The sequence below is a fragment of the Equus caballus genome, chromosome 26 (assembly GCF_041296265.1).
Source record: "Equus caballus isolate H_3958 breed thoroughbred chromosome 26, TB-T2T, whole genome shotgun sequence".
Lineage (NCBI taxonomy): Eukaryota > Metazoa > Chordata > Mammalia > Perissodactyla > Equidae > Equus > Equus caballus.
This window is the reverse complement of record NC_091709.1, coordinates 2,592,638-2,617,757: the sequence shown is the minus strand read 5'-3', so window position 1 is coordinate 2,617,757 and position 25,120 is coordinate 2,592,638.

Below are 25,120 nucleotides of genomic sequence, written 5' to 3'. Positions count from 1 at the left end.
TCCGGCATGCTCGGCAGGTGCTTCCGGCGTCTCCGGCACGTGGTTCTGGTGTGTCTGAGAGCTGGTTCCGGCATGTCCGGCAGATGATTCCGGAGTGTCCGCCAAGTGGTTCTGGCATACCCGGCTGGTGATTTGGGCATGTCAGGTAGGTGGATCCGGCGAGTCGAGCAGGTGGCTCTGGCGTGCTCGGCAGGTTGTTCAGACGGGTCTGGCAGGTGTTTTCCGTCTGTTCGGGGTGTGGTTCCAGCATCTCATGCACATGGTTCTGGCACGTGTGAGATGTGGTTCCGGCCGGCCCGACAGGTGTTTCCACAGTGTCCGCCAAGTGGTACTGGCGTAGTTGGCAGGTGATTTTGGCATGACCGGCAGGTGGTTCCAGCAAGCCCGGCAGGTGATTCCGAAGTGTTCCCCAACTGGTTGTGGCGTAGCCGGCAGGTGATTTTTGCGTGTCCGGCAGGTGGTTCTGGCGAGTCGAGCAGGTGGTTCCGGCGTGCTCGGCAGGTGCTTCCGGGGTCATTGGCACGTGGTTCTGGCTTATCTGAGAGGAGGTTCCGGCATGCCCGGCAGGTGATTCCGGAGTGTTCGCCAAGTGTTTGCGGCGTAGCCGGCAGGTGATTTTGCATGTCCAGCGGTCGTTCCGGCGGGTCGAGCCGGTGGTTCCGGCGTGTCCGGCAGGTGGTTCCGGTCTGTCCGGCAGGTGGTTCTGTGGTGTCCGGCACGAGGTTCAGTCTGAGAGGCTGTGCCGGCATGCCCCTCACGTGATTCCTGCTTGTCCCCTAAGTGGTGCTGGTCTAGCGGGCAGGTGATTTTGGCGTGTCCGGCAGGTGGTTCAGGCGAGTTGAGCGGGTGGTTGCGACGTGCTCGGCAGGTGCTTCCGGCGTCTCCAGCACGTGTTTCTGGCACATCTGACTGGTGGTTCCGGCATGCCCAAAAGTGGATTCCGGTCTGTCCGGTAGGTGGTTCCGGCGTGCACGACACGTGGTTCTGGTACGTCCCAGAGGTGGTTGCGTATGCCCAACAGGTGATTCCGGACTGTCCGCCACGTGCTTCTGGCACGTCTGAGAGGTGGTTCCTACATGCCCGGCAGGTCATTTCGGAGAGTCGTCCAAGTGGTTCTGGCGTAGCCCGCAGGTGATTTTGGCGTGTCCGGCAGGTGGTTCCGCCATGCTCGGCAGGTGGTTCAGGCATGGCCGTCACGTGGTTCCAGTCTGTCCAGGACGTGTTTCCAGCTTCTCCGGCAGGTGGTTCTGGTACGTCTGAGAGGTGGTTCCGCCATGGCTGGCAGGTGATCCCGGACTGTCCCCCAGGTGGTTCTGTCATAGCCAGCAGTTAATATTGGCCTGTCCTGCAGGTGGCTCCAGCCAGTCGAACAGGTGGCTCCGGCGTTCTTGGCAGGTGGTTCCGGTCTGTCCGGTAGCTGGTTCTGTGGTGTCCGGCACGAGGTTCAGTCTGAGAGGCTGTGCCGGCATGCCCCTCACGTGATTCCTGCTTGTCCCCGAAGTGGTGCTGGTCTAGCGGGCAGGTGATTTTGGCGTGTCCGGCAGGTGGTTCAGGCGAGTTGAGCGGGTGGTTGCGACGTGCTCGGCAGGTGCTTCCGGCGTCTCCAGCACGTGTTTCTGGCACATCTGACTGGTGGTTCCGGCATGCCCAAAAGTGGATTCCGGTCTGTCCGGTAGGTGGTTCCGGCGTGCACGACACGTGGTTCTGGTACGTCCCAGAGGTGGTTGCGTATGCCCAACAGGTGATTCCGGACTGTCTGCCACGTGCTTCTGGCACGTCTGAGAGGTGGTTCCAACATGCCCGGCAGGTCATTTCGGAGAGTCGTCCAAGTGGTTCTGGCGTAGCCCGCAGGTGATTTTGGCGTGTCCGGCAGGTGGTTCCGCCATGCTCGGCAGGTGGTTCAGGCATGGCCGTCACGTGGTTCCAGTCTGTCCAGGACGTGTTTCCAGCCTCTCCGGCAGGTGGTTCTGGTACGTCTGAGAGGTGGTTCCGCCATGGCTGGCAGGTGATCCCGGACTGTCCCCCAGGTGGTTCTGTCATAGCCAGCAGTTAATATTGGCCTGTCCGGCAGGTGGTTCCAGCCAGTCGAACAGGTGGCTCCGGCGTGCTCGGCAGGTGGTTCCGGTCTGTCCGCTAGGTGATTCCGGCGTGTCCGGCACGTGCTTCCGGCACGTCTGAGAGGTGGTTCCGGCATGCGCGACAGGTGATTTCGGAGTGTCCGCCAGGTGGTTCTGGCGTACCCGGCAGGTGATTTTGGCGTGTCCGGCAGGTGTTTCTGGCGAGTCGAGCAGGTGGCTCTGGCATGCTCGGCAGGTGCTTCCGGCGTCTCCGGCACGTGGTTCTGGTGTGTCTGAGAGCTGGTTCCGGCATGTCCGGCAGATGATTCCGGAGTGTCCGCCAAGTGGTTCTGGCATACCCGGCTGGTGATTTGGGCATGTCAGGTAGGTGGTTCCGGCGAGTCGAGCAGGTGTCTCCGGCGTGCTCGGCAGGTTGTTCAGACGGGTCTGGCAGGTGTTTTCCGTCTGTTCGGGGTGTGGTTCCAGCATCTCATGCACATGGTTCTGGCACGTGTGAGATGTGGTTCCGGCCGGCCCGACAGGTGTTTCCACAGTGTCCGCCAAGTGGTACTGGCGTAGTTGGCAGGTGATTTTGGCATGACCGGCAGGTGGTTCCAGCAAGCCCGGCAGGTGATTCCGAAGTGTTCCCCAACTGGTTGTGGCGTAGCCGGCAGGTGATTTTTGCGTGTCCGGCAGGTGGTTCTGGCGAGTCGAGCAGGTGGTTCCGGCGTGCTCGGCAGGTGCTTCCGGGGTCATTGGCACGTGGTTCTGGCTTATCTGAGAGGTGGTTCCGGCATGCCCGGCAGGTGATTCCGGAGTGTTCGCCAAGTGTTTCCGGCGTAGCCGGCAGGTGATTTTGCATGTCCAGCGGTCGTTCCGGCGGGTCGAGCCGGTGGTTCCGGCGTGTCCGGCAGGTGGTTCCGGTCTGTCCGGCAGGTGGTTCTGTGGTGTCCGGCACGAGGTTCAGTCTGAGAGGCTGTGCCGGCATGCCCCTCACGTGATTCCGGCTTGTCCCCGAAGTGGTGCTGGTGTAGCGGGCAGGTGATTTTGGCGTGTCCGGCAGGTGGTTCAGGCGAGTTGAGCAGGTGGTTCCGGCGTGCTCGGCTGGTGCTTCCGGGGTCATTGGCACGGGGTTCTGGCATGTCTGAGAGGTGGTTCCTGCATGCCCGGCAAGTGATTCCGGAGTGTTCGCCAAGTGGTTCTGGCCTAGTCGGCAGGTGATTTTGGCATGTCCGGCAGGTGGTTCAGGCGAGTTGAGCAGGTGGTTCCAATGTGCTTGGCAGGTGCTTCCGGCGTCTCCGGCACGTGTTTCTGGCACATCTGACATGTGGTTCCGGCATGCCCGAAAGGTGATTCCGGTCTGTCCGATAGGTGGTTCCAGCCTGCACGGCATGTGGTTCTGGTACGTCTCAGAGGTGGTTGCGCATGCCCAACAGGTGATTCCGGACTGTCCGCCACATGGTTCTGGCACGTCTGAGAGGTGGTTCCGGCATGCCCGGCAGGTCATCCCAGAGAGTCCTCCAAGTGGTTCTGGCATAACACGCAGGTGATTTTGGCGTGTCTGGCAGGTTGTTCCGTTGTGCTTGGCAGGTGGTTCAGGCTTGGCCGGCAGGTGGTTCCAGACTGTCCAGGACGTGTTTCCAGCTTCTCCGGCAGGTGGTTCTGGTACGTGTGAGAGGTGGTTCCGCCATGGCTGGCAGGTGATCCCGGACTCTCCCCCAGGTGGTTCTGGCATAGCCAGCAGTTAATATTGGCCTGTCCGGCAGGTGGTTCCAGCCAGTCGAACAGCTGCCTCCGGCGTGCTCGGCAGGTGGTTCCGGTCTGTCCGGTAGGTGATTCCGGCGTGTCCGGCACGTGCTTCCGGCACGTCTGAGAGGTGGTTCCGGCATGCGCGACAGGTGATTTCGGAGTGTCCGCCAGGTGGTTCTGGCGTACCCGGCAGGTGATTTTGGTGTGTCCGGCAGGTGTTTCTGGCGAGTCGAGCAGGTGGCTCCGGCATGCTCGGCAGGTGCTTCCGGCGTCTCCGGCACGTGGTTCTGGTGTGTCTGAGAGCTGGTTCCGGCATGTCCGGCAGATGATTCCGGAGTGTCCGCCAAGTGGTTCTGGCATACCCGGCTGGTGATTTGGGCATGTCAGGTAGGTGGATCCGGCGAGTCGAGCAGGTGGCTCTGGCGTGCTCGGCAGGTTGTTCAGACGGGTCTGGCAGGTGTTTTCCGTCTGTTCGGGGTGTGGTTCCAGCATCTCATGCACATGGTTCTGGCACGTGTGAGATGTGGTTCCGGCCGGCCCGACAGGTGTTTCCACAGTGTCCGCCAAGTGGTACTGGCGTAGTTGGCAGGTGATTTTGGCATGACCGGCAGGTGGTTCCAGCAAGCCCGGCAGGTGATTCCGAAGTGTTCCCCAACTGGTTGTGGCGTAGCCGGCAGGTGATTTTTGCGTGTCCGGCAGGTGGTTCTGGCGAGTCGAGCAGGTGGTTCCGGCGTGCTCGGCAGGTGCTTCCGGGGTCATTGGCACGTGGTTCTGGCTTATCTGAGAGGAGGTTCCGGCATGCCCGGCAGGTGATTCCGGAGTGTTCGCCAAGTGTTTGCGGCGTAGCCGGCAGGTGATTTTGCATGTCCAGCGGTCGTTCCGGCGTGTCGAGCCGGTGGTTCCGGCGTGTCCGGCAGGTGGTTCCGGTCTGTCCGGCAGGTGGTTCTGTGGTGTCCGGCACGAGGTTCAGTCTGAGAGGCTGTGCCGGCATGCCCCTCACGTGATTCCTGCTTGTCCCCGAAGTGGTGCTGGTCTAGCGGGCAGGTGATTTTGGCGTGTCCGGCAGGTGGTTCAGGCGAGTTGAGCGGGTGGTTGCGACTGCTCGGCAGGTGCTTCCGGCGTCTCCAGCACGTGTTTCTGGCACATCTGACTGGTGGTTCCGGCATGCCCAAAAGTGGATTCCGGTCTGTCCGGTAGGTGGTTCCGGCGTGCACGACACGTGGTTCTGGTACGTCCCAGAGGTGGTTGCGTATGCCCAACAGGTGATTCCGGACTGTCTGCCACGTGCTTCTGGCACGTCTGAGAGGTGGTTCCTAATGCCCGGCAGGTCATTTCGGAGAGTCGTCCAAGTGGTTCTGGCGTAGCCCGCAGGTGATTTTGGCGTGTCCGGCAGGTGGTTCCACCATGCTCGGCAGGTGGTTCAGGCATGGCCGTCACGTGGTTCCAGTCTGTCCAGGACGTGTTTCCAGCCTCTCCGGCAGGTGGTTCTGGTACGTCTGAGAGGTGGTTCCGCCATGGCTGGCAGGTGATCCCGGACTGTCCCCCAGGTGGTTCTGTCATAGCCAGCAGTTAATATTGGCCTGTCCGGCAGGTGGTTCCAGCCAGTCGAACAGGTGGCTCCGGCGTGCTCGGCAGGTGGTTCCGGTCTGTCCGCTAGGTGATCCCGGCGTGTCCGGCACGTGCTTCCGGCACGTCTGAGAGGTGGTTCCGGCATGCGCGACAGGTGATTTCGGAGTGTCCGCCAGGTGGTTCTGGCGTACCCGGCAGGTGATTTTGGCGTGTCCGGCAGGTGTTTCTGGCGAGTCGAGCAGGTGGCTCTGGCATGCTCGGCAGGTGCTTCCGGCGTCTCCGGCACGTGGTTCTGGTGTGTCTGAGAGCTGGTTCCGGCATGTCCGGCAGATGATTCCGGAGTGTCCGCCAAGTGGTTCTGGCATACCCGGCTGGTGATTTGGGCATGTCAGGTAGGTGGTTCCGGCGAGTCGAGCAGGTGTCTCCGGCGTGCTCGGCAGGTTGTTCAGACGGGTCTGGCAGGTGTTTTCCGTCTGTTCGGGGTGTGGTTCCAGCATCTCATGCACATGGTTCTGGCACGTGTGAGATGTGGTTCCGGCCGGCCCGACAGGTGTTTCCACAGTGTCCGCCAAGTGGTACTGGCGTAGTTGGCAGGTGATTTTGGCATGACCGGCAGGTGGTTCCGGCATGCCCGGCAGGTGATTCCGGAGTGTTCGCCAAGTGTTTCCGGCGTAGCCGGCAGGTGATTTTGCATGTCCAGCGGTCGTTCCGGCGGGTCGAGCCGGTGGTTCCGGCGTGTCCGGCAGGTGGTTCCGGTCTGTCCGGCAGGTGGTTCTGTGGTGTCCGGCACGAGGTTCAGTCTGAGAGGCTGTGCCGGCATGCCCCTCACGTGATTCCGGCTTGTCCCCGAAGTGGTGCTGGTGTAGCGGGCAGGTGATTTTGGCGTGTCCGGCAGGTGGTTCAGGCGAGTTGAGCAGGTGGTTCCGGCGTGCTCGGCTGGTGCTTCCGGGGTCATTGGCACGGGTTTCTGGCATGTCTGAGAGGTGGTTCCTGCATGCCCGGCAAGTGATTCCGGAGTGTTCGCCAAGTGGTTCTGGCATAGTCGGCAGGTGATTTTGGCATGTCCGGCAGGTGGTTCAGGCGAGTTGAGCAGGTGGTTCCAACGTGCTTGGCAGGTGCTTCCGGCGTCTCCGGCACGTGTTTCTGGCACATCTGACAGGTGGTTCCGGCATGCCCGAAAGGTGATTCCGGTCTGTCCGGTAGGTGGTTCCAGCCTGCACGCCATGTGGTTCTGGTACGTCACAGAGGTGGTTGCGCATGCCCAACAGGTGATTCCGGACTGTCCGCCACATGGTTCTGGCACGTCTGAGAGGTGGTTCCGGCATGCCCGGCAGGTCATCCCAGAGAGTCCTCCAAGTGGTTCTGGGATAACACGCAGGTGATTTTGGCGTGTCTGGCAGGTTGTTCCGTTGTGCTTGGCAGGTGGTTCAGGCTTGGCCGGCAGGTGGTTCCAGACTGTCCAGGACGTGTTTCCAGCTTCTCCGGCAGGTGGTTCTGGTACGTCTGAGAGGTGGTTCCGCCATGGCTGGCAGGTGATTCCGGACCGTCCCCGAGGTGGTTCTGGCATAGCCAGCAGTTCATATTGGCCTGTCCGGCAGGTGGTTCCAGCCAGTCGAACAGGTGGCTCCGGCGTGCTCGGCAGGTGGTTCCGGTGGTGCGCTAGGTGATTCCGGCGTGTCCGGCACGTGGTTATGGTGTGTCTGAGAGCTGGTTCCGGCATGTCCGGCAGATGATTCCGGAGTGTTCGCCAAGTGTTTGCGGCGTAGCCGGCAGGTGATTTTGCATGTCCAGCGGTCGTTCCGGCGGGTCGAGCCGGTGGTTCCGGCGTGTCCGGCAGGTGGTTCCGGTCTGTCCGGCAGGTGGTTCTGTGGTGTCCGGCACGAGGTTCAGTCTGAGAGGCTGTGCCGGCATGCCCCTCACGTGATTCCGGCTTGTCCCCGAAGTGGTGCTGGTGTAGCGGGCAGGTGATTTTGGCATGTCCGGCAGGTGGTTCAGGCGAGTTGAGCAGGTGGTTGCGACGTGCTCGGCAGGTGCTTCCGGCGTCTCCGGCACGTGTTTCTGGCACATCTGACTGGTGGTTCCGGCATGCCCAAAAGTTGATTCCGGTCTGTCCGGTAGGTGGTTCCGGCGTGCACGGCACGTGGTTCTGGTACGTCTCAGAGGTGGTTGCGTATGCCCAACAGGTGATTCCGGACTGTCCGCCACGTGCTTCTGGCACGTCTGAGAGGTGGTTCCAACATGTCCGGCAGGTCATTTCGGAGAGTCGTCCAAGTGGTTCTGGCGTAGCCCGCAGGTGATTTTGGCGTGTCCGGCAGGTGGTTCCGCCGTGCTCGGCAGGTGGTTCAGGCATGGCCGTCACGTGGATCCAGTCTGTCCAGGACGTGTTTCCAGCTTCTCCGGCAGGTGGTTCTGGTACGTGTGAGAGGTGGTTCCGCCATGGCTGGCAGGTGATCCCGGACTCTCCCCCAGGTGGTTCTGGCATAGCCAGCAGTTAATATTGGCCTGTCAGGCAGGTGGTTCCAGCCAGTCGAACAGGTGGCTCCGGCGTGCTCGGCAGGTGGTTCCGGTCTGTCCGCTAGGTGATTCCGGCGTGTCCGGCACGTGCTTCCGGCACGTCTGAGAGGTGGTTCCGGCATGCGCGACAGGTGATTTCGGAGTGTCCGCCAGGTGGTTCTGGCGTACCCGGCAGGTGATTTTGGCGTGTCCGGCAGGTGTTTCTGGCGAGTCGAGCAGGTGGCTCCGGCATGCTCGGCAGGTGCTTCCGGCGTCTCCGGCACGTGGTTCTGGTGTGTCTGAGAGCTGGTTCCGGCATGTCCGGCAGATGATTCCGGAGTGTCCGCCAAGTGGTTCTGGCATACCCGGCTGGTGATTTGGGCATGTCAGGTAGGTGGTTCCGGCGAGTCGATCAGGTGGCTCCGGCATGCTCGGCAGGTGCTTCCGGCGTCTCCGGCACGTGGTTCTGGTGTGTCTGAGAGCTGGTTCCGGCATTTCCGGCAGATGATTACGGAGTGTCCGCCAAGTGGTTCTGGCATACCCGGCTGGTGATTTTGGCATGTCAGGTAGGTGGTTCCGGCGAGTCGAGCAGGTGGCTCTGGCGTGCTCGGCAGGTTGTTCAGACGGGTCTGGCAGATGTTTTCCGTCTGTTCGGGGTGTGGTTCCAGCATCTCATGCACATGGTTCTGGCACGTGTGAGATGTGGTTCCGGCCGGCCCGACAGGTGTTTCCACAGTGTCCGCCAAGTGGTACTGGCGTAGTTGGCAGGTGATTTTGGCATGACCGGCAGGTGGTTCCAGCAAGCCCGGCAGGTGATTCCGAAGTGTTCCCCAACTGATTGTGGCGTAGCCGGCAGGTGATTTTTGCGTGTCCGGCAGGTGGTTCTGGCGAGTCGAGCAGGTGGTTCCGGCGTGCTCGGCAGGTGCTTCCGGGGTCATTGGCACGTGGTTCTGGCTTATCTGAGAGGTGGTTCCGGCATGCCCGGCAGGTGATTCCGGAGTGTTCGCCAAGTGTTTGCGGCGTAGCCGGCAGGTGATTTTGCATGTCCAGCGGTCGTTCCGGCGGGTCGAGCCGGTGGTTCCGGCGTGTCCGGCAGGTGGTTCCGGTCTGTCCGGCAGGTGGTTCTGTGGTGTCCGGCACGAGGTTCAGTCTGAGAGGCTGTGCCGGCATGCCCCTCACGTGATTCCGGCTTGTACCCGAAGTGGTGCTGGTGTAGCAGGCAGGTGATTTTGGCGTGTCCGGCAGGTGGTTCAGGCGAGTTGAGCAGGTGGTTGCGACGTGCTCGGCAGGTGCTTCCGGCGTCTCCGGCACGTATTTCTGGCACATCTGACTGTTGGTTCCGGCATGCCCAAAAGTTGATTCCGGTCTGTCCGGTAGGTGGTTCCGGCGTGCACGGCACGTGGTTCTGGTACGTCTCAGAGGTGGTTGCGTATGCCCAACAGGTGATTCCGGACTGTCTGCCACGTGCTTCTGGCACGTCTGAGAGGTGGTTCCAACATGCCCGGCAGGTCATTTCGGAGAGTCGTCCAAGTGGTTCTGGCGTAGCCCGCAGGTGATTTTGGCGTGTCCGGCAGGTGGTTCCGCCATGCTCGGCAGGTGGTTCAGGCATGGCCGTCACGTGGTTCCAGTCTGTCCAGGACGTGTTTCCAGCTTCTCCAGCAGGTGGTTCTGGTACGTCTGAGAGGTGGTTCCGCCATGGCTGGCAGGTGATTCCGGACTGTCCCCAGATGGTTCTGGCATAGCCAGCAGTTAATATTGGCCTGTCCGGCAGGTGGTTCCAGCCAGTCGAACAGGTGGCTCCGGCGTGCTCGGCAGGTGGTTCCGGTCTGTCCGGTAGGTGTTTCCGGCGTGTCTGGCACGTGCTTCCGGCACGTCTGAGAGGTGGTTCCGGCATGCGCGGCAGGTGATTTCGGAGTGTCCGCCAGGTGGTTCTGGCGTACCCGGCAGGTGATTTTGGCGTGTCCGGCAGGTGTTTCTGGCGAGTCGAGCAGGTGGCTCCGGCATGCTCGGCAGGTGCTTCCGGCGTCTCCGGCACGTGGTTCTGGTGTGTCTGAGAGCTGGTTCCGGCATGTCCGGCAGATGATTACGGAGTGTCCGCCAAGTGGTTCTGGCATACCCGGCTGGTGATTTGGGAATGTCAGGTAGGTGGTTCCGGCGAGTCGAGCAGGTGGCTCCGGCGTGCTCGGCAGGTTGTTCAGACGGGTCTGGCAGGTGTTTTCCGTCTGTTCGGGGTGTGGTTCCAGCATCTCATGCACATGGTTCTGGCACGTGTGAGATGTGGTTCCGGTCGGCCCGACAGGTGTTTCCACAGTGTCCGCCAAGTGGTACTGGCGTAGTTGGCAGGTGATTTTGGCATGACCGGCAGGTGGTTCCAGCAAGCCCGGCAGGTGATTCCGAAGTGTTCCCCAACTGGTTGTGGCGTAGCCGGCAGGTGATTTTTGCGTGTCCGGCAGGTGGTTCTGGCGAGTCGAGCAGGTGGTTCCGGCGTGCTCGGCAGGTGCTTCCGGGGTCATTGGCACGTGGTTCTGGCTTATCTGAGAGGTGGTTCCGGCATGCCCGGCAGGTGATTCCGGAGTGTTCGCCAAGTGTTTGCGGCGTAGCCGGCAGGTGATTTTGCATGTCCAGCGGTCGTTCCGGCGGGTCGAGCCGGTGGTTCCGGCGTGTCCGGCAGGTGGTTCCGGTCTGTCCGGCAGGTGGTTCTGTGGTGTCCGGCACGAGGTTCAGTCTGAGAGGCTGTGCCGGCATGCCCCTCACGTGATTCCGGCTTGTCCCCGAAGTGGTGCTGGTGTAGCGGGCAGGTGATTTTGGCGTGTCCGGCAGGTGGTTCAGGCGAGTTGAGCAGGTGGTTCCGGCGTGCTCGGCTGGTGCTTCCGGGGTCATTGGAACGGGGTTCTGGCATGTCTGAGAGGTGGTTCCTGCATGCCCGGCAAGTGATTCCGGAGTGTTCGCCAAGTGGTTCTGGCATAGTCGGCAGGTGATTTTGGCATGTCCGGCAGGTGGTTCATGCGAGTTGAGCAGGTGGTTCCAACGTGCTTGGCAGGTGCTTCCGGCGTCTCCGGCACGTGTTTCTGGCACATCTGACAGGTGGTTCCGGCATGCCCTAAAGGTGATTCCGGTCTGTCCGGTAGGTGGTTCCAGCCTGCACGGCATGTGGTTCTGGTACGTCTCAGAGGTGGTTGCGCATGCCCAACAGGTGATTCCGGACTGTCCGCCACATGGTTCTGGCACGTCTGAGAGGTGGTTCCGGCATGCCCGGCAGGTCATCCCAGAGAGTCCTCCAAGTGGTTCTGGCATAACACGCAGGTGATTTTGGCGTGTCTGGCAGGTTGTTCCGTTGTGCTTGGCAGGTGGTTCAGGCTTGGCCGGCAGGTGGTTCCAGACTGTCCAGGACGTGTTTCCAGCTTCTCCGGCAGGTGGTTCTGGTACGTGTGAGAGGTGGTTCCGCCATGGCTGGCAGGAGATCCCGGACTGTCCCCCAGGTGGTTCTGGCATAGCCAGCAGTTAATATTGGCCTGTCCGGCAGGTGGTTCCAGCCTGTCGAACAGGTGGCTCCGGCGTGATCGGCAGGTGGTTCCGGTCTGTCCGGTAGGTGATTCCGGCGTGTCCGGCACGTGCTTCCGGCACGTCTGAGAGGTGGTTCCGGCATGCGCGACAGGTGATTTCGGAGTGTCCGCCAGGTGGTTCTGGCGTACCCGGCAGGTGATTTTGGCGTGTCCGGCAGGTGTTTCTGGCGAGTCGAGCAGGTGGCTCCGGCATGCTCGGCACGTGCTTCCGGCGTCTCCGGCACGTGGTTCTGGCATATCTGAGAGGTGGTTCCGGCATGCCCGGCAGGTGATTCCGGAGTGTTCGCCAAGTGTTTCCGGCGTAGCTGGCAGGTGATTTTGCATGTCCAGCGGTCGTTCCGGCGGGTCGAGCCGGTGGTTCCGGCGTGTCCGGCAGGTGGTTCCGGTCTGTCCGGCAGGTGGTTCTGTGGTGTCCGGCACGAGGTTCAGTCTGAGAGGCTGTGCCGGCATGCCCCTCACGTGATTCCGGCTTGTCCCCGAAGTGGTGCTGGTGTAGCGGGCAGGTGATTTTGGCGTGTCCGGCAGGTGGTTCAGGCGAGTTGAGCAGGTGGTTCCGGCGTGCTTGGCTGGTGCTTCCGGGGTCATTGGCACATGGTTCTGGCATGTCTGAGAGGTGGTTCCTGCATGCCCGGCAAGTGATTCCGGAGTGTTCGCCAAGTGGTTCTGGCCTAGTCGGCAGGTGATTTTGGCATGTCCGGCAGGTGGTTCAGGCGAGTTGAGCAGGTGGTTGCGACGTGCTCGGCAGGTGCTTCCGGCGTCTCCGGCACGTGTTTCTGGCACATCTGACAGGTGGTTCCGGCATGCCCAAATGTTGATTCCGGTCTGTCTGGTAGGTGGTTCCGGCGTGCACGGCACGTGGTTCTGGTACGTCTCAGAGGTGGTTGCGTATGCCCAACAGGTGATTCCGGACTGTCCGCCACGTGCTTCTGGCACGTCTGAGAGGTGGTTCCACCATGCCCGGCAGGTCATTTCGGAGAGTCGTCCAAGTGGTTCTGGCGTAGCCCGCAGATGATTTTGGCGTGTCCGGCAGGTGGTTCCGCCATGCTCGGCAGGTGGTTCAGGCATGGCCGTCACGTGGTTCCAGTCTGTCCAGGACGTGTTTCCAGCTTCTCCGGCAGGTGGGTCTGGTACGTCTGAGAGGTGGTTCCGCCATGGCTGGCAGGTGATTCCGGACTGTCCCCAGATGGTTCTGGCATAGCCAGCAGTTAATATTGGCCTGTCCGGCAGGTGGTTCCAGCCAGTCGAACAGGTGGCTCCGGCGTGCTCGGCAGGTGGTTCCGGTCTGTCCGGTAGGTGTTTCCGGCGTGTCTGGCACGTGCTTCCGGCACGTCTGAGAGGTGGTTCCGGCATGCGCGGCAGGTGATTTCGGAGTGTCCGCCAGGTGGTTCTGGCGTACCCGGCAGGTGATTTTGGCATGTCCGGCAGGTGTTTCTGGCGAGTCGAGCAGGTGGCTCCGGCATGCTCGGCAGGTGCTTCCGGCATCTCCGGCACATGGTTCTGGAGTGTCTGAGAGCTGGTTCCGGCATTTCCAGCAGATGATTACGGAGTGTCCGCCAAGTGGTTCTGGCATACCCGGCTGGTGATTTGGGCATGTCAGGTAGGTGGTTCCGGCGAGTCGAGCAGGTGGCTCCGGCGTGCTCGGCAGGTTGTTCAGACGGGTCTGGCAGGTGTTTTCCGTCTGTTCGGGGTGTGGTTCCAGCATCTCATGCACATGGTTCTGGCACGTGTGAGATGTGGTTCCGGCCGGCCCGACAGGTGTTTCCACAGTGTCCGCCAAGTGGTACTGGCGTAGTTGGCAGGTGATTTTGGCATGACCGGCAGGTGGTTCCAGCAAGCCCGGCAGGTGATTCCGAAGTGTTCCCCAACTGGTTGTGGCGTAGCCGGCAGGTGATTTTTGCGTGTCCGGCAGGTGGTTCTGGCGAGTCGAGCAGGTGGTTCCGGCGTGCTCGGCAGGTGCTTCCGGGGTCATTGGCACGTGGTTCTGGCTTATCTGAGAGGTGGTTCCGGCATGCCCGGCAGGTGATTCCGGAGTGTTCGCCAAGTGTTTCCGGCGTAGCCGGCAGGTGATTTTGCATGTCCAGCGGTCGTTCCGGCGGGTCGAGCCGGTGGTTCCGGCGTGTCCGGCAGGTGGTTCCGGTCTGTCCGGCAGGTGGTTCTGTGGTGTCCGGCACGAGGTTCAGTCTGAGAGGCTGTGCCGGCATGCCCCTCACGTGATTCCGGCTTGTCCCCGAAGTGGTGCTGGTGTAGCGGGCAGGTGATTTTGGCGTGTCCGGCAGGTGGTTCAGGCGAGTTGAGCAGGTGGTTCCGGCGTGCTCGGCTGGTGCTTCCGGGGTCATTGGCACGGGGTTCTGGCATTTCTGAGAGGTGGTTCCTGCATGCCCGGCAAGTGATTCCGGAGTGTTCGCCAAGTGGTTCTGGCATAGTCGGCAGGTGATTTTGGCATGTCCGGCAGGTGGTTCAGGCGAGTTGAGCAGGTGGTTCCAATGTGCTTGGCAGGTGCTTCCGGCGTCTCCGGCACGTGTTTCTGGCACATCTGACAGGTGGTTCCGGCATGCCCAAAAGGTGATTCTGGTCTGTCCGGTAGGTGGTTCCAGCCTGCACGGCATGTGGTTCTGGTACGTCTCAGAGGTGGTTGCGCATGCCCAACAGGTGATTCCGGACTGTCCGCCACATGGTTCTGGCACGTCTGAGAGGTGGTTCCGGCATGCCCGGCAGGTCATCCCAGAGAGTCCTCCGAGTGGTTCTGGCATAACACGCAGGTGATTTTGGCGTGTCTGGCAGGTTGTTCCGTTGTGCTTGGCAGGTGGTTCAGGCTTGGCCGGCAGGTGGTTCCAGACTGTCCAGGACGTGTTTCCAGCTTCTCCGGCAGGTGGTTCTGGTACGCGTGAGAGGTGGTTCCGCCATGGCTGGCAGGTGATCCCGGACTGTCCCCCAGGTGGTTCTGGCATAGCCAGCAGTTAATATTGGCCTGTCCGGCAGGTGGTTCCAGCCAGTCGAACAGGTGACTCCGGCATGCTCAGCAGGTGGTTCCGGTCTGTCCGCTAGGTGATCCCGGCGTGTCCGGCACGTGCTTCCGGCACGTCTGAGAGGTGGTTCCGGCATGCGCGACAGGTGATTTCGGAGTGTCCGCCAGGTGTTTCTGGCGTACCCGGCAGGTGATTTTGGCGTGTCCGGCAGGTGTTTCTGGCGAGTCGAGCAGGTGGCTCCAGCATGCTCTGCAGGTGCTTCCGGCGTCTCCGGCACGTGGTTCTGGTGTGTCTGAGAGCTGGTTCCGGCATGTCCGGCAGATGATTCCGGAGTGTCCGCCAAGTGGTTCTGGCATACCCGGCTGGTGATTTGGGCATGTCAGGTAGGTGGTTCCGGCGAGTCGAGCAGGTGGCTCTGGCGTGCTCGGCAGGTTGTTCAGACGGGTCTGGCAGGTGTTTTCCGTCTGTTCGGGGTGTGGTTCCAGCATCTCATGCACATGGTTCTGGCACGTGTGAGATGTGGTTCCGGCCGGCCCGACAGGTGTTTCCACAGTGTCCGCCAAGTGGTACTGGCGTAGTTGGCAGGTGATTTTGGCATGACCGGCAGGTGGTTCCAGCAAGCCCGGCAGGTGATTCCGAAGTGTTCCCCAACTGGTTGTGGCGTAGCCGGCAGGTGATTTTTGCGTGTCCGGCAGGTGGTTCTGGCGAGTCGAGCAGGTGGTTCCGGCGTGCTCGGCAGGTGCTTCCGGGGTCATTGGCACGTGGTTCTGGCTTATCTGAGAGGTGGTTCCGGCATGCCCGGCAGGTGATTCCGGAGTGTTCGCCAAGTGTTTCCGGCGTAGCCGGCAGGTGATTTTGCATGTCCAGCGGTCGTTCCGGCGGGTCGAGCCGGTGGTTCCGGCGTGTCCGGCAGGTGGTTCCGGTCTGTCCGGCAGGTGGTTCTGTGGTGTCCGGCACGAGGTTCAGTCTGAGAGGCTGTGCCGGCATGCCCCTCACGTGATTCCGGCTTGTACCCGAAGTGGTGCTGGTGTAGCAGGCAGGTGATTTTGGCGTGTCCGGCAGGTGGTTCAGGCAAGTTGAGCAGGTGGTTGCGACGTGCTCGGCAGGTGCTTCCGGCGTCTCCGGCACGTGTTTCTGGCACATCTGACTGGTGGTTCCGGCATGCCCAAAAGTTGATTCCGGTCTGTCCGGTAGGTGGTTCCGGCGTGCACGGCACGTGGTTCTGGTACGTCTCAGAGGTGGTTGCGTATGCCCAACAGGTGATTCCGGACTGTCCGCCACGTGCTTCTGGCACGTCTGAGAGGTGGTTCCAACATGCCCGGCAGGTCATTTCGGAGAGTCGTCCAAGTGGTTCTGGCGTAGCCCGCAGGTGATTTTGGCGTGTCCGGCAGGTGGTTCCGCCATGCTCGGCAGGTGGTTCAGGCATGGCCGTCACGTGGTTCCAGTCTGTCCAGGACGTGTTTCCAGCTTCTCCGGCAGGTGGTTCTGGTACGTCTGAGAGGTGGTTCCGCCATGGCAGGCAGGTGATTCCGGACTGTCCCCAGATGGTTCTGGCATAGCCAGCAGTTAATATTGGCCTGTCCGGCAGGTGGTTCCAGCCAGTCGAACAGGTGGCTCCGGCGTGCTCGGCAGGTGGTTCCGGTCTGTCCGGTAGGTGTTTCCGGCGTGTCTGGCACGTGCTTCCGGCACGTCTGAGAGGTGGTTCCGGCATGCGCGGCAGGTGATTTCGGAGTGTCCGCCAGGTGGTTCTGGTGTACCCGGCAGGTGATTTTGGCGTGTCCGGCAGGTGTTTCTGGCGAGTCGAGCAGGTGGCTCCGGCATGCTCGGCAGGTGCTTCCGGCGTCTCCGGCACGTGGTTCTGGTGTGTCTGAGAGCTGGTTCCGGCATGTCCGGCAGATGATTACGGAGTGTCCGCCAAGTGGTTCTGGCATACCCGGCTGGTGATTTGGGCATGTCAGGTAGGTGGTTCCGGCGAGTCGAGCAGGTGGCTCCGGCGTGCTCGGCAGGTTGTTCAGACGGGTCTGGCAGGTGTTTTCCGTCTGTTCGGGGTGTGGTTCCAGCATCTCATGCACATGGTTCTGGCACGTGTGAGATGTGGTTCCGGCCGGCCCGACAGGTGTTTCCACAGTGTCCGCCAAGTGGTACTAGCGTAGTTGGCAGTTGATTTTGGCATGACCGGCTGGTGGTTCCGGCATGCCCGGCAGGTGATTCCGGAGTGTTCGCCAAGTGTTTCCGGCGTAGCCGGCAGGTGATTTTGCATGTCCAGCGGTCGTTCCGGCGGGTCGAGCCGGTGGTTCCGGCGTGTCCGGCAGGTGGTTCCGGTCTGTCCGGCAGGTGGTTCTGTGGTGTCCGGCACGAGGTTCAGTCTGAGAGGCTGTGCCGGCATGCCCCTCACGTGATTCCGGCTTGTCCCCGAAGTGGTGCTGGTGTAGCGGGCAGGTGATTTTGGCGTGTCCGGCAGGTGGTTCAGGCGAGTTGAGCAGGTGGTTGCGACGTGCTCGGCAGGTGCTTCCGGCGTCTCCGGCACGTATTTCTGGCACATCTGACTGTTGGTTCCGGCATGCCCAAAAGTTGATTCCGGTCTGTCCGGTAGGTGGTTCCGGCGTGCACGGCACGTGGTTCTGGTACGTCTCAGAGGTGGTTGCGTATGCCCAACAGGTGATTCCGGACTGTCTGCCACGTGCTTCTGGCACGTCTGAGAGGTGGTTCCAACATGCCCGGCAGGTCATTTCGGAGAGTCGTCCAAGTGGTTCTGGCGTAGCCCGCAGGTGATTTTGGCGTGTCCGGCAGGTGGTTCCGCCATGCTCGGCAGGTGGTTCAGGCATGGCCGTCACGTGGTTCCAGTCTGTCCAGGACGTGTTTCCAGCTTCTCCGGCAGGTGGTTCTGGTACGTCTGAGAGGTGGTTCCGCCATGGCTGGCAGGTGATTCCGGACTGTCCCCAGATGGTTCTGGCATAGCCAGCAGTTAATATTGGCCTGTCCGGCAGGTGGTTCCAGCCAGTCGAACAGGTGGCTCCGGCGTGCTCGGCAGGTGGTTCCGGTCTGTCCGGTAGGTGTTTCCGGCGTGTCTGGCACGTGCTTCCGGCACGTCTGAGAGGTGGTTCCGGCATGCGCGGCAGGTGATTTCGGAGTGTCCGCCAGGTGGTTCTGGCGTACCCGGCAGGTGATTTTGGCGTGTCCGGCAGGTGTTTCTGGCGAGTCGAGCAGGTGGCTCCGGCATGCTCGGCAGGTTCTTCCGGCGTCTCCGGCACGTGGTTCTGGTGTGTCTGAGAGCTGGTTCCGGCATGTCCGGCAGATGATTACGGAGTGTCCGCCAAGTGGTTCTGGCATACCCGGCTGGTGATTTGGGAATGTCAGGTAGGTGGTTCCGGCGAGTCGAGCAGGTGGCTCCGGCGTGCTCGGCAGGTTGTTCAGACGGGTCTGGCAGGTGTTTTCCGTCTGTTCGGGGTGTGGTTCCAGCATCTCATGCACATGGTTCTGGCACGTGTGAGATGTGGTTCCGGTCGGCCCGACAGGTGTTTCCACAGTGTCCGCCAAGTGGTACTGGCGTAGTTGGCAGGTGATTTTGGCATGACCGGCAGGTGGTTCCAGCAAGCCCGGCAGGTGATTCCGAAGTGTTCCCCAACTGGTTGTGGCGTAGCCGGCAGGTGATTTTTGCGTGTCCGGCAGGTGGTTCTGGCGAGTCGAGCAGGTGGTTCCGGCGTGCTCGGCAGGTGCTTCCGGGGTCATTGGCACGTGGTTCTGGCTTATCTGAGAGGTGGTTCCGGCATGCCCGGCAGGTGATTCCGGAGTGTTCGCCAAGTGTTTGCGGCGTAGCCGGCAGGTGATTTTGCATGTCCAGCGGTCGTTCCGGCGGGTCGAGCCGGTGGTTCCGGCGTGTCCGGCAGGTGGTTCCGGTCTGTCCGGCAGGTGGTTCTGTGGTGTCCGGCACGAGGTTCAGTCTGAGAGGCTGTGCCGGCATGCCCCTCACGTGATTCCGGCTTGTCCCCGAAGTGGTGCTGGTGTAGCGGGCAGGTGATTTTGGCGTGTCCGGCAGGTGGTTCAGGCGAGTTGAGCAGGTGGTTCCGGCGTGCTCGGCTGGTGCTTCCGGGGTCATTGGAACGGGGTTCTGGCATGTCTGAGAGGTGGTTCCTGCATGCCCGGCAAGTGATTCCGGAGTGTTCGCCAAGTGGTTCTGGCATAGTCGGCAGGTGATTTTGGCATGTCCGGCAGGTGGTTCATGCGAGTTGAGCAGGTGGTTCCAACGTGCTTGGCAGGTGCTTCCGGCGTCTCCGGCACGTGTTTCTGGCACATCTGACAGGTGGTTCCGGCATGCCCTAAAGGTGATTCCGGTCTGTCCGGTAGGTGGTTCCAGCCTGCACGGCATGTGGTTCTGGTACGTCTCAGAGGTGGTTGCGCATGCCCAACAGGTGATTCCGGACTGTCCGCCACATGGTTCTGGCACGTCTGAGAGGTGGTTCCGGCATGCCCGGCAGGTCATCCCAGAGAGTCCTCCAAGTGGTTCTGGCATAACACGCAGGTGATTTTGGCGTGTCTGGCAGGTTGTTCCGTTGTGCTTGGCAGGTGGTTCAGGCTTGGCCGGCAGGTGGTTCCAGACTGTCCAGGACGTGTTTCCAGCTTCTCCGGCAGGTGGTTCTGGTACGTGTGAGAGGTGGTTCCGCCATGGCTGGCAGGAGATCCCGGACTGTCCCCCAGGTGGTTCTGGCATAGCCAGCAGTTAATATTGGCCTGTCCGGCAGGTGGTTCCAGCCTGTCGAACAGGTGGCTCCGGCGTGATCGGCAGGTGGTTCCGGTCTGTCCGGTAGGTGATTCCGGCGTGTCCGGCACGTGCTTCCGGCACGTCTGAGAGGTGGTTCCGGCATGCGCGACAGGTGATTTCGGAGTGTCCGCCAGGTGGTTCTGGCGTACCCGGCAGGTGATTTTGGCGTGTCCGGCAGGTGTTTCTGGCGAGTCGAGCAGGTGGCTCCGGCATGCTCGGCACGTGCTTCCGGCGTCTCCGGCACGTGGTTCTGGCATATCTGAGAGGTGGTTCCGGCATGCCCGGCAGGTGATTCCGGAGTGTTCGCCAAGTGTTTCCGGCGTAGCTGGCAGGTGATTTTGCATGTCCAGCGGTCGTTCCGGCGGGTCGAGCCGGTGGTTCCGGCGTGTCCGGCAGGTGGTTCCGGTCTGTCCGGCAGGTGGTTCTGTGGTGTCCGGCACGAGGTTCAGTCTGAGAGGCTGTGCCGGCATGCCCCTCACGTGATTCCGGCTTGTCCCCGAAGTGGTGCTGGTGTAGCGGGCAGGTGATTTTGGCGTGTCCGGCAGGTGGTTCAGGCGAGTTGAGCAGGTGGTTCCGGCGTGCTTGGCTGGTGCTTCCGGGGTCATTGGCACATGGTTCTGGCATGTCTGAGAGGTGGTTCCTGCATGCCCGGCAAGTGATTCCGGAGTGTTCGCCAAGTGGTTCTGGCCTAGTCGGCAGGTGATTTTGGCATGTCCGGCAGGTGGTTCAGGCGAGTTGAGCAGGTGGTTGCGACGTGCTCGGCAGGTGCTTCCGGCGTCTCCGGCACGTGTTTCTGGCACATCTGACAGGTGGTTCCGGCATGCCCAAATGTTGATTCCGGTCTGTCTGGTAGGTGGTTCCGGCGTGCACGGCACGTGGTTCTGGTACGTCTCAGAGGTGGTTGCGTATGCCCAACAGGTGATTCCGGACTGTCCGCCACGTGCTTCTGGCACGTCTGAGAGGTGGTTCCACCATGCCCGGCAGGTCATTTCGGAGAGTCGTCCAAGTGGTTCTGGCGTAGCCCGCAGATGATTTTGGCGTGTCCGGCAGGTGGTTCCGCCATGCTCGGCAGGTGGTTCAGGCATGGCCGTCACGTGGTTCCAGTCTGTCCAGGACGTGTTTCCAGCTTCTCCGGCAGGTGGGTCTGGTACGTCTGAGAGGTGGTTCCGCCATGGCTGGCAGGTGATTCCGGACTGTCCCCAGATGGTTCTGGCATAGCCAGCAGTTAATATTGGCCTGTCCGGCAGGTGGTTCCAGCCAGTCGAACAGGTGGCTCCGGCGTGCTCGGCAGGTGGTTCCGGTCTGTCCGGTAGGTGTTTCCGGCGTGTCTGGCACGTGCTTCCGGCACGTCTGAGAGGTGGTTCCGGCATGCGCGGCAGGTGATTTCGGAGTGTCCGCCAGGTGGTTCTGGCGTACCCGGCAGGTGATTTTGGCATGTCCGGCAGGTGTTTCTGGCGAGTCGAGCAGGTGGCTCCGGCATGCTCGGCAGGTGCTTCCGGCATCTCCGGCACATGGTTCTGGAGTGTCTGAGAGCTGGTTCCGGCATTTCCAGCAGATGATTACGGAGTGTCCGCCAAGTGGTTCTGGCATACCCGGCTGGTGATTTGGGCATGTCAGGTAGGTGGTTCCGGCGAGTCGAGCAGGTGGCTCCGGCGTGCTCGGCAGGTTGTTCAGACGGGTCTGGCAGGTGTTTTCCGTCTGTTCGGGGTGTGGTTCCAGCATCTCATGCACATGGTTCTGGCACGTGTGAGATGTGGTTCCGGCCGGCCCGACAGGTGTTTCCACAGTGTCCGCCAAGTGGTACTGGCGTAGTTGGCAGGTGATTTTGGCATGACCGGCAGGTGGTTCCAGCAAGCCCGGCAGGTGATTCCGAAGTGTTCCCCAACTGGTTGTGGCGTAGCCGGCAGGTGATTTTTGCGTGTCCGGCAGGTGGTTCTGGCGAGTCGAGCAGGTGGTTCCGGCGTGCTCGGCAGGTGCTTCCGGGGTCATTGGCACGTGGTTCTGGCTTATCTGAGAGGTGGTTCCGGCATGCCCGGCAGGTGATTCCGGAGTGTTCGCCAAGTGTTTCCGGCGTAGCCGGCAGGTGATTTTGCATGTCCAGCGGTCGTTCCGGCGGGTCGAGCCGGTGGTTCCGGCGTGTCCGGCAGGTGGTTCCGGTCTGTCCGGCAGGTGGTTCTGTGGTGTCCGGCACGAGGTTCAGTCTGAGAGGCTGTGCCGGCATGCCCCTCACGTGATTCCGGCTTGTCCCCGAAGTGGTGCTGGTGTAGCGGGCAGGTGATTTTGGCGTGTCCGGCAGGTGGTTCAGGCGAGTTGAGCAGGTGGTTCCGGCGTGCTCGGCTGGTGCTTCCGGGGTCATTGGCACGGGGTTCTGGCATTTCTGAGAGGTGGTTCCTGCATGCCCGGCAAGTGATTCCGGAGTGTTCGCCAAGTGGTTCTGGCATAGTCGGCAGGTGATTTTGGCATGTCCGGCAGGTGGTTCAGGCGAGTTGAGCAGGTGGTTCCAATGTGCTTGGCAGGTGCTTCCGGCGTCTCCGGCACGTGTTTCTGGCACATCTGACAGGTGGTTCCGGCATGCCCAAAAGGTGATTCTGGTCTGTCCGGTAGGTGGTTCCAGCCTGCACGGCATGTGGTTCTGGTACGTCTCAGAGGTGGTTGCGCATGCCCAACAGGTGATTCCGGACTGTCCGCCACATGGTTCTGGCACGTCTGAGAGGTGGTTCCGGCATGCCCGGCAGGTCATCCCAGAGAGTCCTCCGAGTGGTTCTGGCATAACACGCAGGTGATTTTGGCGTGTCTGGCAGGTTGTTCCGTTGTGCTTGGCAGGTGGTTCAGGCTTGGCCGGCAGGTGGTTCCAGACTGTCCAGGACGTGTTTCCAGCTTCTCCGGCAGGTGGTTCTGGTACGCGTGAGAGGTGGTTCCGCCATGGCTGGCAGGTGATCCCGGACTGTCCCCCAGGTGGTTCTGGCATAGCCAGCAGTTAATATTGGCCTGTCCGGCAGGTGGTTCCAGCCAGTCGAACAGGTGACTCCGGCATGCTCAGCAGGTGGTTCCGGTCTGTCCGCTAGGTGATCCCGGCGTGTCCGGCACGTGCTTCCGGCACGTCTGAGAGGTGGTTCCGGCATGCGCGACAGGTGATTTCGGAGTGTCCGCCAGGTGTTTCTGGCGTACCCGGCAGGTGATTTTGGCGTGTCCGGCAGGTGTTTCTGGCGAGTCGAGCAGGTGGCTCCAGCATGCTCTGCAGGTGCTTCCGGCGTCTCCGGCACGTGGTTCTGGTGTGTCTGAGAGCTGGTTCCGGCATGTCCGGCAGATGATTCCGGAGTGTCCGCCAAGTGGTTCTGGCATACCCGGCTGGTGATTTGGGCATGTCAGGTAGGTGGTTCCGGCGAGTCGAGCAGGTGGCTCTGGCGTGCTCGGCAGGTTGTTCAGACGGGTCTGGCAGGTGTTTTCCGTCTGTTCGGGGTGTGGTTCCAGCATCTCATGCACATGGTTCTGGCACGTGTGAGATGTGGTTCCGGCCGGCCCGACAGGTGTTTCCACAGTGTCCGCCAAGTGGTACTGGCGTAGTTGGCAGGTGATTTTGGCATGACCGGCAGGTGGTTCCAGCAAGCCCGGCAGGTGATTCCGAAGTGTTCCCCAACTGGTTGTGGCGTAGCCGGCAGGTGATTTTTGCGTGTCCGGCAGGTGGTTCTGGCGAGTCGAGCAGGTGGTTCCGGCGTGCTCGGCAGGTGCTTCCGGGGTCATTGGCACGTGGTTCTGGCTTATCTGAGAGGTGGTTCCGGCATGCCCGGCAGGTGATTCCGGAGTGTTCGCCAAGTGTTTCCGGCGTAGCCGGCAGGTGATTTTGCATGTCCAGCGGTCGTTCCGGCGGGTCGAGCCGGTGGTTCCGGCGTGTCCGGCAGGTGGTTCCGGTCTGTCCGGCAGGTGGTTCTGTGGTGTCCGGCACGAGGTTCAGTCTGAGAGGCTGTGCCGGCATGCCCCTCACGTGATTCCGGCTTGTACCCGAAGTGGTGCTGGTGTAGCAGGCAGGTGATTTTGGCGTGTCCGGCAGGTGGTTCAGGCAAGTTGAGCAGGTGGTTGCGACGTGCTCGGCAGGTGCTTCCGGCGTCTCCGGCACGTGTTTCTGGCACATCTGACTGGTGGTTCCGGCATGCCCAAAAGTTGATTCCGGTCTGTCCGGTAGGTGGTTCCGGCGTGCACGGCACGTGGTTCTGGTACGTCTCAGAGGTGGTTGCGTATGCCCAACAGGTGATTCCGGACTGTCCGCCACGTGCTTCTGGCACGTCTGAGAGGTGGTTCCAACATGCCCGGCAGGTCATTTCGGAGAGTCGTCCAAGTGGTTCTGGCGTAGCCCGCAGGTGATTTTGGCGTGTCCGGCAGGTGGTTCCGCCATGCTCGGCAGGTGGTTCAGGCATGGCCGTCACGTGGTTCCAGTCTGTCCAGGACGTGTTTCCAGCTTCTCCGGCAGGTGGTTCTGGTACGTCTGAGAGGTGGTTCCGCCATGGCAGGCAGGTGATTCCGGACTGTCCCCAGATGGTTCTGGCATAGCCAGCAGTTAATATTGGCCTGTCCGGCAGGTGGTTCCAGCCAGTCGAACAGGTGGCTCCGGCGTGCTCGGCAGGTGGTTCCGGTCTGTCCGGTAGGTGTTTCCGGCGTGTCTGGCACGTGCTTCCGGCACGTCTGAGAGGTGGTTCCGGCATGCGCGGCAGGTGATTTCGGAGTGTCCGCCAGGTGGTTCTGGTGTACCCGGCAGGTGATTTTGGCGTGTCCGGCAGGTGTTTCTGGCGAGTCGAGCAGGTGGCTCCGGCATGCTCGGCAGGTGCTTCCGGCGTCTCCGGCACGTGGTTCTGGTGTGTCTGAGAGCTGGTTCCGGCATGTCCGGCAGATGATTACGGAGTGTCCGCCAAGTGGTTCTGGCATACCCGGCTGGTGATTTGGGCATGTCAGGTAGGTGGTTCCGGCGAGTCGAGCAGGTGGCTCCGGCGTGCTCGGCAGGTTGTTCAGACGGGTCTGGCAGGTGTTTTCCGTCTGTTCGGGGTGTGGTTCCAGCATCTCATGCACATGGTTCTGGCACGTGTGAGATGTGGTTCCGGCCGGCCCGACAGGTGTTTCCACAGTGTCCGCCAAGTGGTACTAGCGTAGTTGGCAGTTGATTTTGGCATGACCGGCAGGTGGTTCCGGCATGCCCGGCAGGTGATTCCGGAGTGTTCGCCAAGTGTTTCCGGCGTAGCCGGCAGGTGATTTTGCATGTCCAGCGGTCGTTCCGGCGGGTCGAGCCGGTGGTTCCGGCGTGTCCGGCAGGTGGTTCCGGTCTGTCCGGCAGGTGGTTCTGTGGTGTCCGGCACGAGGTTCAGTCTGAGAGGCTGTGCCGGCATGCCCCTCACGTGATTCCGGCTTGTCCCCGAAGTGGTGCTGGTGTAGCGGGCAGGTGATTTTGGCGTGTCCGGCAGGTGGTTCAGGCGAGTTGAGCAGGTGGTTCCGGCGTGCTCGGCTGGTGCTTCCGGGGTCATTGGCACGGGGTTCTGGCATTTCTGAGAGGTGGTTCCTGCATGCCCGGCAAGTGATTCCGGAGTGTTCGCCAAGTGGTTCTGGCATAGTCGGCAGGTGATTTTGGCATGTCCGGCAGGTGGTTCAGGCGAGTTGAGCAGGTGGTTCCAATGTGCTTGGCAGGTGCTTCCGGCGTCTCCGGCACGTGTTTCTGGCACATCTGACAGGTGGTTCCGGCATGCCCAAAAGGTGATTCCGGTCTGTCCGGTAGGTGGTTCCAGCCTGCACGGCATGTGGTTCTGGTACGTCTCAGAGGTGGTTGCGCATGCCCAACAGGTGATTCCGGACTGTCCGCCACATGGTTCTGGCACGTCTGAGAGGTGGTTCCGGCATGCCCGGCAGGTCATCCCAGAGAGTCCTCCAAGTGATTCTGGCATAACACGCAGGTGATTTTGGCGTGTCTGGCAGGTTGTTCCGTTG